Raw genomic sequence first — 13385 nt, 5'->3', positions numbered from 1 at the left:
TTCATAATGAAGCGCCTTGCTAAGTTGGTCCTGTGATTAGCATGACCAAGCATCGCCAAGGCACCGTTAAGGGTTGATTCACACTATCGGTCCGGTCGCGCTCCATTCTCGCTCCGCTCTCGGTTCTGAGGTATTCAGGGTTGATTCACACTATCGGTCCGGTCGCGCTCCGCTCTCGGTTCTGAGGTATTCAGGGTTGATTCACACTATCGGTCCGGTCGCGCTCCGCTCTCGGTTCTGAGGTATTCACACTATCGGTCCGCTCTCGTTCCCGTCATCCCCCCTCCCTCGACACCAGTAGAAGTCTTACCATCAGTTACGAAGGATGTGTGACTTTTCTGACGCCGAGTTGGCAATAATCGCTATTGCACTTGATGAAGAAGAAGGAAAACAAAATAGAAAAAGAAAGAGATTGTGGGTTCATCCTATGTTGCAAGATAGGAAGACTGAAGGAGAATTTCATACTCTGTATCCTCGTCTTATTGATGATGAGAGTAAATTCCACAGCTATTTCAGAATGAACAAAGGAACATTTGAGAAAATACTATCCAAAATTGAGGATGACCTGAAATGTACAAGAAGATGCTGCACTTCCTGGCACTGATGTGCTTGCACCATACGTTATAGTGGGAGATGAGGCTTTCCCGCTGAAGAGAAATTTGATGAGGCCCTACCCAGGTTCACAGACTGAACATAAGGTAGAGAAGAGGATTTTTAATTATAGATTATCTAGAGCCAGGAGGATAGTTGAGTGCACATTTGGTATTCTAGTACAAACCTTCAGAATATATTTAAGGAAATTTAAAGCTATGTCTTCTAACGCTAATGCAATCATTACAACAACATGCATACTTCACAATCTGATACACCCAAATGCTGTTGCATTACCAGATACTGTTGTCATGCCTCCATCAAACACAGTACGTCCAATGAGAGGAAGAGGGGGAAATGCTACAAAGGAGGCTTTTGGCGCGAGAGAAACACTGAAAGATTATTTCAGCTCCCCAGCTGGTTCAATGCCTTGGCAAAATGATAAAATATAAGTAGACAAACAAACTTGTGTAGGAATATTTGTTGAGTGAGCTAAGGAGATGCATTTCCGCAGTGGATAATAGGTTGTTATTATACATATGGAATTTCTTTCTTCGGTTAATAATGTGTATTTTTTTCTCTCAGTACCTTGAGAATATGATAAGTATGCAAACATTATTGTATAGGAAAATTGTTTAGTGATGATAGGAAATGCATTTCCACAGTGGACATTAGGCTATTGTATGGAATTTCTTACCTTCACAACCCAGCTGCCTGCTTATTTCAACACAGCTTCTTCTTTTCGCCACGTTATCACTGTAGTGCAGCGAAGTCAGGTCATACAGCTCTGGTTTACCTTTTGACTAATTCTATTAGCATTTCATCTGAATCCACAAAATCAAAGTAAGTTTTGTAGGTTATATTTTATTCAGTTGGTGCTTATGAATATCCTCGCTGTACGCATTGTCATTGTATCAGTGATAAATAAAAAGAAAATGTATTTTTATCATTTTTCTAACTTTCTCATGATCCCATTGTGGTGTTTCCTTTGGATTATCCATGGTTTGGTAGGACAGAAGGTAACACTACTTGCTTATATGAAGGCTGAATCTCGACTGGAGTGGAGCAGGAGGAGCAGGACCGTGGCAACTGAGTTCACACTGGCGCTCACGGTCCAGTCACGCTCCGGTCTCGCTCCAGTAAAAATATCTTTTGACGGAACCGTGACCGGAGCGAGACCGGAGCGAGAGCGCCAGTGTGAATGCTTCCATTGAAATTAATGAGACAATATTGGACCGGACCGAGAGCGGAGCGGGAGTGGAGTGCGACCGGACCGATAGTGTGAATCAAGCCTAATCCTGCTCACTTCCCGCGCAACCACTGGATTACCGTTATCCTGCGTCACCCTATCTAAACTAACAATGACTTAGTGTAAAGCCTCGAATAAATTCAGGGGATATGTATTTCACGTTTTGAGACACAATAAACAATTTTCGAACTGAATACTTGATAACACCTTGCTAAGACACGAAATATGACACCATTGATAAAGCTCACAGCGCAGAACGGCATTTCATAGTGCACGCATATTGCACGCATCAGAATGTAATCAGCGCGAGTGACGTCATAGCCGATAGAGCCTTACGAGAACAGCCAAAGATCGGCGAAGGGAAAGTTCGTCTGCTACCGACATTTTGGTAGGCATTTTTATCACATTGCGTAATAATTAGGATTTATTCTGGCATTACTTTATCAAAAAAATGACTAAGCCATACATCTAGCAAATATTCACCACCTCTTAATTGACCTTTAAGCGAAAAGGGGTTTTTATACAATCAAACGTGTTTGCCAACTCGCTCATCAAACTTCCAGCACAACATGCTTGAAGGATTGTTACATGTTCAGACCAAACAGATAGACAACCTCAGTCGGTGCCAAGAAGAAAAGGGGACAACATGGCCCTTACTCAAGGCGAGGGGATGGCAATTGGGATAATGATTGCCCTCAACGAAAAGAAAATGAAACGTTCAAAGTGGACAAGGGACTGGTTACTGAAAAAAGGACCACATTTCTCATACCAACTTAATGAAGGAACTGAAATTACACCTAGATGATTGGCGCAATTATATGCGCATGGACGAATCTATTTAGAACTTTTGAATTTGGTCACTCCATCCATTACTTGCAAAGACACTATTATGAGAAAGTCCATCACAGCCCTCATGAACGGCTGAGCGCAACATTGCGTTTTTTTAGCAACGGGAAGATCTCTGCCAGACTTAAGATTTTCAGCTCTCATCGCAACCAGCACCTTATCTAAGATTATACCATAAACTTGTCATGCTTTCTAAAAGAACTACGGACAATTGATTTTTTTCATCACATCATCCCCCATGGAATTCATCTATACCTTTATTTCTTAAATTCCTATTAGGGTATTATTTCGATTTCATCTTCCACAATGCTATATGCTTCCTATGTATGTCAATGAAATCGACCATAATTTCCTTTTCCTTGACGGCACACGAATCATTCATTTTGGAAATAATCGGCAAGTCTGTCACTGAAGGAGCTGCTATGGATGTTACTTCTGCGAGATTTGAATATGTATGACGGTTGAAGACTGATGCGTGTTCAGACATTCATGCATAGACATGAACGAGCAAGCTCCGCCCACAAGAGTCAGGCCAGATCAGGCATCCGTCCAACACGTTGGTCAAACATGTTTACCCCTTTCACACGTTCAAACATCGTTTTGGCCAACATGTCTGACCGTGTAAAAAACCCTAAACGCTTGTAGATCAGATGTGGGAAATATGTCAAAATACGCTTACTAAAATGATTCACACTTACATCCCGTTTACTTTATTTTACGTTTTACTTTTGTGTGTTTATGCTCGACTCCCGTTCCGTTTTTCCGTCGCTCTTGGAGTTACACCTTATATCACCATTCTGGTAATTTATTACACTTTATGAAAATCACAAAATTGAATGTCTTGATCGTAACAATCACTGAATAGGTACGTTTTCAATTTCTTCTTGAAAATATCAATATTATTACTTTCCTTTATCTCTCTTGGAAGTCGATTAAATAACCTTGGAACAGATGTCCTGAAGGCCCTAAATCCCAATTGAAGATCACATCTTGGTTCAAAATCAGCATAAAAGGATCATCACTACCTCTAATCAATCCAGCGGATCCAGGTTGATGATCTTCCAGTATTTGCCTTAAGCAATCTAGTTTCCCATGTCTAATTGTCTGGTATACCATAACACAAATTTTAGATATAATTCTGGGTTTAATAGGAAGCTAATGAAACTCCATCAGTACAAATATAATTCTATCACGTCTTGCAACGCCTTTTGGCTTTTATTAATCTAGCAGGCTTGTTCATGATATACTGTAATTTCCTAAGCTGGTAGTTTGGCAATCCATTGTATAATGAATTACATATTGATATAATTAGTAGACTAGACTACTGTAATTTACAGTAGTCTAGTCCACTAATGACATGATTGTGTATAAGTTTTCTCAATGAAGACTCAATATATTTCTTTACAAAAAATTCTTTAGTTGATCCAGAGTTAAACATTCTATCACCTTTGATAAGAAAGATAAAAATTACACTGGTATATATGAGCTTAAAAATTGACTAGCGCTCCCTTGATAGCAGGTTCAATAAAAGCAATTTTTTTCGCTTTCAGGAAGAATACTCTTGACTATGCATAGGTTGGTTATTTCAAGATAAATATTAAAAAATATTGCTGATCTTCAAGCTACTTTTAAAATCCTATATAGGAAATGGATCACCTTCACTGTGAGTCAACTTAGCTTTACAAGAAATCCCCTTAATATTACCAATATCAACACAATGAAATCTAGATAATTTTACTGCAGGGTTTATTATAGCCCTGAAAACCATTCCTCGACTTGAAACTCTCGAGAACCCAGAATCACTTGAAATCTTCTATTTTTTTTTTCTCAGTTATTTCCTTGTCATTAATACCTTCCGGTAACTTCTTTTTCTTATCCAGTCAAATTGTCCAAAATCAAATATAGTTTACTCAGATCATTTCCAACATTTTAATCTTAACCGTGTGAGATCGAAACCTTTATTGGTACGACGTTTCGCTTGTTACAGCTTTTTCAAGTACAGACATATGGCAAACACTCTGAGTACATATAGGCCGACGGGGAAGGAACTGGGAGAGGTTATCAGGGAGGGGTGGGTGGTAGGTGGAAGGGCGGAGGGGGGGTGAGAAGGGGACGGGTGGGACTTGGTGGAGAAAAAGGAGGACATTTCGGACAGTTTGTTGAAATGGACTAAGGGGGACATTTCATACATTTGTATAATGCGGGTAACAGATGGATGATAGGAGGGGCGATGTTGAACATGCCTCTGTTCTGCTCAATGGTTTTGAAGCTTTGAATGGCGGCCGCTTCCAGGCATTTCCTCCTCACCCTGTCTGGTTCACTAAAAAGAAGCTCTGCGTTATCCCAATCCATCAGGTGGTCGTTGGTGTTCCGGTGGATAACACAGGCGTTGGTGGTGTTGTTCCGGTAATCGTAGCGATGCTCCCGGATCCGGGTCTTCAGGTCACGGGAGGTCTCGCTGATATATACTCTATCACATCCAGCACAGGGTATGCGGTAGACACCAGCGGTTTTTTTTTCCACATCTCGTCCTGGCTGTCACTCCTTCTAGAGAGCTCTTTGATAGTCCTGCTGGACTGGCCCACTACCTGAATGTTACAACGCCCAAGTGTCCGGGTGAGGGTGGTGGTGACGCTGCTGGCTGGAAGGATAAGCCTCCTAGCTGGATCTTTCGTTGGCTCCCGCCCTTCCATTATTTTGAGTGCCTTTTTCTTGCACTGGTGGATGATGCACTCTGGATATTTTAATTTCTGAAAGACCTCCTTTATGTGCCTAAACTCGTCCTCTAAGAATTCAGGGCTACAAATTCTGAGAGCTCTGAGGTAGAAACCTATAACTACACCTTTCTTAATACTGAGGTCATGGTGGGAAAGGAAGTGAGTCAAATCGCCCTTATTGGTTGGTTTCCTGTAGACTTTAAATTATAAAAGATTATCATGTTTGATAATAAGGGTATCCAAAAATGGAAGGGAATCGTTGACTTCTTCCTCCAAGATGAACTGGATGGATGGTTCAACCTCGTTCAGTGCCGTTTGGAGTTTGGGGATGTTAAACCGTCTGGGGGAAATTAGTAGTATGTCATCCACATAGCGAAAAAAAAGTATTGCTAAAAAGAGACAGGCTTATAAGAAATACAAGTGCTCGGGTGCACCTATTAACTATCAAAGTTATGTAATAATACAGAGATTTAAAAAAGACTAAAATAAAAACGAAAACGCCAATACGAAATGAATATCGCTATAGAGCCAAAGAGAATCCCAAAGAATTCTATAGTTACATAAGAGATAAAAAGGTTATTAGGAATCACATTGGCCCATTATTATCTGTTGATCAACTTGAATATTCAAATGAAGGAATGTGATATTTAAACCACTATTTTAGCTCAGTATTCGTAAACAAAACACCTCAAACTGAACTCCAAAATGTTAAAAGTCTAGGGTGAACTTACTACGGTAAATAATAATAATAATAATAATAAAAATAAACAAATAAAGTAAATAAATAACTAAAAATAATATAAATAAAATAAATAGATAATAAATAAAAGGTGTGTCACAACTTTGGCGTTGTGACACACTGCCTAGTGCCATTTCCTTTCGTCTCTTCAGTCGTTTTTACTTTTCCTTCGCTTTATGGAAGCGCCGGAAGTCTTAAGGCCTTTAGTAACTACTTCCTGGTAGTTTTGCTCCCCTTCTCCCCAGCACCTGTTGTGAGAATTTAGCGCTAATTGGTCGCAGTACCTTATCGAGTCTATCTTCTACTTACTAAGGAATCTCCCCACCCATCTTCCAAGATGTCTTCGTAGACTCATGATCGAAGTCATCACATGTGTTATAACGGTAAGATTGAAATGTCTCAACTTCTCAACTTGTTTAACTAATTCACCATATTACATTTTTGTATCCTTGTACTTTGTGATTATGATTGATCGAGTTTACTTATGTGTGATTACTTGCCTTTGTTGTCGACGATCCCGTACCTTCGGTCGCTTCTGGGTCGGTCCTTACTCCTTGGACACTTACAGTAAGGTCGCTTTCCTAAATACTCTCCCTTCCTAACTTCTAATACTAGCCCTCTCCCTTCCTCACACTCGCAACTCCACACCACCCACACACGCGCGGTCCTTGCTTGGTACTGCGGACCCACGCAGAAGCGCAGGTACTCCCCCCCACCTCTGGGGGTACCAACGCTCGCACCCCTCTGACTTCCCCCCCCCCCCCAACATCGGGGGTGTCAACCGCCCGTCCCCATCCGCGCCACATACACTCACATTCACACACACACTCTTGATCTCGAGATCAACCTACTCCTCGTCTCCTTCATCTCCTACTTCATAGTCCTGTAGCCACCTTGGGGGACGCCTGTCGTGGTGGGGTCTCCGTGACACCGCCCCTTCATTCGCTGTCACTCTCCTCCGCGTCTTCTCCTTCACTCACCACGCGCCGAACATCCAAGATATGACAGACATTGCTCCGTGAATTCACCTCCGCCACTATCCCTCTCATCCATTGCGATGTGCATTTCCTATCCTTTGGCTTCACTCATACCTCCTCCCCCACCTGCACTGAGGTGGGGCCTTCTTCAGCATTGGCCGGTAGTCCCGCCCCCTCCTGGGGGCGCCGCCAGTCGTATTTGAACACGGCTCTTTGCAGGACCGAGCCGTCATCTTGGCCTGACCTGGGGGACATGTTATATAAAAAAAACTGCCTCCGTCGGTAGTATTCGAGGGGAAATTAGGGTATTGGGGGCTGGAGGGAACACTAGTGGCGGGATGCAGGGTTGGCCTCGGTGATGGAGGAGACGGGTGCGGCATGTCGTGGGCGTGGTCTATGTCTGGCGAGGATTCTGACTGAGCCTGGCGCTGTGGATTTGGGGGATCAGGTGGAAAAGGTTGGCCTGAAGAGACGAATGGTCCTGGGGGAGGAGTGGGATCTTGAGGTTCGGGGGGGGGGACACTCGATATGGGACGCAGAGGTTGCATAGATTGACGTTGCTCAGTGGTACGGATGGGGTCAGGGCCATGTTGTAAGAGGAATTGGGGATGGGGAGGATTGGTAGGGGAAGGTAAGTTGGTTTGAGCCCGTCGATGGAGATACGATCTGGCTTTGCATCTCGGTCGATGAGGAAGTGTTTCGCCTATCTGCTGATGAAGTTCAAGGGTCCATCGTACGGGCGTTGGAGAGGGGCTTGTCTGGAGTCCCGCCTGACGAATACGTAGTCACTAGCAGCGAAGTCCGGGGGAACATGCACTGGCTTTGATTGTGGCGTCCGAGGTGGCGGGGGGCGGGTGTTGGCGAAGGTCTCCTTGATGAGCTGAAGGAGGGCGTAACGGTCGGGATCGCCAACGGCAGGGGTGGCAATCTCCCCAGGAAGGCGAAGGTTTTCAGCGTAAACTAGATGTGATGGAAACACGTCACTGTCGACTTTGGGAGTGTTGCGAATGGAGAGAAGCACCAGGGGTAGGGCGTCAGCCCAGTTGCATGGGGATTGCTGTGCCTTGAGTAACTCCTTCAGCTGGCGGTGGAATATTTCTACTAGTCCGTTGGCTTGAGGTTGGTAGGCGGTTGCGGTTGGTGTCAAGGAACTTGAACATTCTGGACCAGAGATCAGATTCGAACTGGGAGCCCCTGTCGGTGATAATGGCGTCAGGGGCGCTGAATCTGGATACCCAACTGGAGAGGAAAACACGGGCAGTTGTCTCGGCAGATATATCCGGGAGAGGGATCGCCTCTGGCCACCTGGTGTACCTGTCTACGCACGTGATCAGGTAATGCATGCCACGGGACGGCGGAAGGGGGCCCACAATGTCCACATGGACCGACTGGAAGCGTGCGGGTCCATTATCTGATGTCTTTGTTGATGCCTGGCCAGACGACCCGATCCGTGAGGAGACGTTGTGTTGCCCGAATACCAGGATGACTGTGGTCGTGGAATGACAAGAACACATCCTTACAATGACAGGCAGGGATGTACGGCCGGGTTTTGCCTGTAGAGACGTCACACCACAATGGTGCAGGAGTGTTGGGGAGCTGTCGGAGCTGGAGGGAGGAGGTGCCATGCAGGCGTAGGAGACGGAGTTCCTTGTCATTATCCTGGGAGGCGGCGATGCGTGCGTAGTCGACGTGGTGATCAGGGAGGATGCTAGAAGTAATCCTGGACAAGGCGTCGGCCACTTTGTTATCCTCTCTCTTGATGTACTCGATGTGAGTGTCAAATTGGGACAGGAATGAAAGCTGCCGAGAGATTCTTGGTGAGTGGTGGTCAGAGATCCTGTCCAGTGCATGGGTGAGCGGTTTGTGGTCAGTAAGGATGGTAAATGGCCGACCTTCTAAGAAATAGAAGAAATGCTTTACGGGTGAAAATATGGCCGGAAGCTCCCTGTCGAATGCACTATAGCGCATTTGAGAAGGGTCCAGCCGTTTGGAGAAGAATACAATTGGCTGGAGCTGTCCGTTGACCCTCTGTTGAGGGACTGCGCCTATCGCTGTTGAGGAGGCGTCGGTGGTAAGGAAAGTGGGGACGTGGGCTACCGGTAGGACAGGCGGGCGGCCTCTGCAATCGCAGCCTTGACCTGCCCAAATGCTTGGGTAGCTTCGGGAGACCACTTCACGGGTACGACCGACCGCTTGGAACGGTTCTTGGTGAGGTCGTTCAGTGGTGCGATTTTGGCAGCAGCATCGGGGATGAATCTATGATAATAGTTGACGATCCCTAGGAAATGGCGCAGCATCTTGAAAGATGTTGGCCGTGGGAAGTCTATGATGGTGTTCATCTTCTGAGGGAGAGGGTACAGGCCTGTTGTTGAGATGCAGTGTCCGAGGAAGTCATGCGATGACACTCCTAGGATTAGACGGGTGGATACGAAGGCCGTAATCTTGCAGTTGGCGGAAGAGAGGGCGGAGGTGTTGGTCGTGATTGTCAGAGGTCACCAATATATCGTTGATGTAGATGGTGACGAAGTAGAAGTCTCTGAGGACGTGGTCCATAAACCGCTGGAACGTTTAGGCGGCAATACACAGGCCAAACGACATAATTTTCCACTCGAAAAGGCCGAATGGAGTGATGATGGCTGTCTTCTGGATGTCCTCTGGTACCACAGGAATCTGGTGGAACGCCCTAACAAGGTCGACCTTGGAGAAGACTTGCATCCCATAGAGCTTGAATTGGAAGTCTTGGGAGTGCGGGATGGGGTAGCGGTCGGCCTTGGTGATGCGGTTAAGTTGGCGATAGTCACCGCAGGCCCACCACTGGTTGGGTGGTGGTGTCTTGGAGACCATGTGGAGTGGCGATGCCCACGCACTCTCCAATGGGCGGATGATGCCTTGGTCAAGGAGTTCTTGGAACTCTTGTTTGGCAGCAGCCAACTTCTCTGGGGAGAGGCGTTGAGGCTTGCTGTAGACCGGCGGGCCAGCTGTTTGGATGTGATGCACAATGTTGTGGGGGTGGGTAGTGGTGGCCTTGCATGGAGACATCAGCTGAGGAAAATCTTGCAGGATTCGTGTGTATTCGCCAGCTGGCTTAAGGGAAGATACTTTAAGAGAAGTGGTGTTGGTGGTAGTTCCTGGTATGCATCTTGTTGAATGGTACAAGCAGTTATCCTTGGCGCTGACTGCCATTTTGTAGTATTGTAGGAAGTCGTAGCCAAGAATGGGTTGACGGATATCTGTGATAACAAAGGTCCAAGGGAATTTGCCATTCTGGAGGTCCAGGACGCTGTAGTGGCTGCTGTACGGGGCGATGGGTGTACTGTTGGCTGCAAGCAGGTCATACGACGGAAGGCCTGTACCTTGGCTCAGGTCTTCTGTTGGAGGCACAATGCTGACGGTTGAGCTTGTGTCCACCAAGAATTATAGTCCAGTATGGGCATCACGCACTGAGAGGAGGGTGTGGGCGTGGTTGTTGTTGTTGTTGTCGTTCCCTAGTCTGTCTGTCCGAGCAGTCCCGTCTCCCCAAGGAAGGCCACAGCCGAAACTGGGTTTTCCCACAAATCCTTTATAGAGTGTATGTTGTGTTGTTTGCGTGCATGATTGTGTATAATGCAGTCTTCCATTATGTGTTGTATGGTATGGGGTGAAGTGTTACATCCTGGGCAGCTGTTCACAACACGGTCGTCCAGCCTCTTCTGGTAGCTTAGAAGTGCTGGGTGGTGACCGCATCGCAGTCTGGCCAAGTGGACTCTGTCCTTACGTGGGAGAGAGGATTCAGAAGGGTGGATATCAGGGGGTCTGGCATGCAGCAGTGTGTTGTCTTTCAGTGTGTTAATGGAGCGGTGAGTGATATGATTATGAATATGTTTCCGGAGGCTGGTATTTGGTGGTTGTGGAGGAAGAGAAGAGAGTATCTGTGTGTAATAAAGGTCTATGGGTGTAGTTTTAATGTTTCTTGGTGTGTGTGGGTGTTCTGCTATGTAGTGTAGCGGGTGTGATGTGTTTGTGGTGGCTGCAGCAAGTGTTTGTGTGCCTCTCATGTCGAGGTGGTCCTTGACTTTGAGGACTTTTGTTTCATGGTGGGCGTGGTTAGCAGTGCTGGTTGGGGGGTTGTATCCGTGAATCCCGCAATCACTAGCACCTGGGTTCTCACTGCACACTTCACTTATATTATTTACTGCATCATCACTTTACACGATGCTCCTCGCAGAGAGCGTGGTGTGTGTCGTAGCTTGTAAGGACCTATGGCGCTGGTACATCCTGTCGGCGATGGAGCAGTAGGCGTCGTCGTCCTTGTCGGCAGCTAGGGCTTCCAGATTTAACTGGAGGGCGTCCAGCATCTTGGTGAGGTGTAATGACCAGAGTTCCTTGGGTAACTTCACCTTTGCCGGTGTGTAAGAGTGGCAATTCTTCCGAAGAGTTGTGATGGTCGGTTGTCTCTGAGTTCGCTGTGCTGGATTTCCTTGTACAGTTCGTTATCAGGCCTGGTGTAGTGTTTCCTCAAGGCAGTCTTGAGGGCTGTACACTTGTTTTCCTCTGGTGGTGAACTGACGACATCACAGACGAGAGCAATGACGTCCGTCGGTAGTGCGGCAATGTATGCTCCGAAGGCTTGCTGGTCTGGCACGTTGTTCTGGGTGGCTAAGTATGCCTCAGTGTGAACTAGCCAGCTCTCCAAGTCATGGGAGAAACTGGGAAGTTTAACCTGTGAGCCTGCCATCTTCCTGGTTGTGTCCTCACTCGGGGTCACCACTTTATTGTGGTTAGGTTTGGACAAGCCAGGGAAATGAGACTCACAATAACACTAAGATTTAATGGTTACTAGGCTCGGATGTCACGGACGAGGGCTCGTAGAGGGAAGGTCCGGAGTGAGGGCCTCATCAAGTGTGCTGGTGCAAAGGGCCGCTTGAAGCTTGGTGACGTTACTTGCTGGAGAGAACTAGTCCCGAGGCGACTTGCTGGAGAGAACTGGTCCCGAGGTGACTTGCTGGAGAGAACTGCTGCTTGGAGATGTGCCCGTGAGAAAACTGGTTGTCTCTGCTGTTATATTTGCTCTCTTTGACCCTGAATAAATATAAAGTCACAGAAAACATGATCAAGCCTCTTCACAGAATATGGGGCTCAGCTACAAATACAAAGAAATCCAAAATAGATATAATCATGAAACCAACACCGGCATCCTCATATACCCCACTCACAGCTCATGATGCATACAAAGGCATCATCATATTCAAGTTAATCCCCCCTCTGATCCTGCCACAAGTGTAGTGTTGTCAGCAAACAACTGGCTTACCTCCTACACTTCTCCATTTTCTATAACAATCTCCAGTCCCCTACCCATTACCCTTGCATCTACTTCCTGCACCCCATCCATGTACACATTGAACAGCCATAGCAACATAACACATTCCTAGTGCAGTCCCATCTTTACCTCAAACCACTCACTCTATTTCTAATTCTAACACAGGCTCTACTACTCTTCTAAAAACTCTTGACTGCCCTTAACAGCTTTCCTTAGATCCCATATATCTGCAAAACCTCATATTATACCTTTCTGTCTACCCTGCCATAAGCTTTTACCAAAACCATGAAGGCCCAAAAAACATCCTTACCCTTTGCTAAAGCTTTCTCACATATCTGTCTTACCAAAAGTATCTGATCCATGCAGCCACTACCTTTCCTAAACCCACACTGCTCCTTATCAAGTAATCCCTCTGTTCCTCTCTTAATCTTCTCAATCAAACCATTTCCATAAGCCTTCCCAGATACACTCAACAAACTGATCTCTCTGAAACTACTACACTCACATTTGTCCCCTTTTTCCTTATAAAGCAGAACCATACAGGCACTCCTCCAGTCCCCTGGCACTCTACCCTCTCTTAGACACATTAAACAACTTTATCAGCCAGTCCATCATCATTGTACCTCCCTTCTTCAGTCATTCTGTATGACACTCATCTAACCCAGGTGCCTTACCTGCTCTCATCATTTTAATAATTGTTTATACCTCATCTTTTCTTATTTCTCCTCCATTTTCTTCATCCATCACAGTCATTTTCTTAGAACCTCCCACTATAGCCAGCATTCCCTCCCTATCCTCCTCCACATTTAGCAACTCCCTAAAATACTCTGCCCATCTTCCCCTTACCACCGTCTCTTCCATTATCATCTCTCCATCTGTACCTCTTACCTTTCCTTCTCTACTTGATTTGCCTCCCCTTCTCATAAATTTCCTTCTAAAAAATCTTATTACTTTCAAAAAGGTGCTAAGA

Source organism: Oratosquilla oratoria, chromosome 13 (assembly GCF_046742065.1).
Source record: "Oratosquilla oratoria isolate Oo_2021 chromosome 13, ASM4674206v1, whole genome shotgun sequence".
In the NCBI taxonomy this organism is placed as follows: Eukaryota; Metazoa; Arthropoda; class Malacostraca; order Stomatopoda; family Squillidae; genus Oratosquilla; species Oratosquilla oratoria.
The sequence above is the reverse complement of the archived record's forward strand: the minus strand, read 5'-3'. Positions refer to the sequence as shown.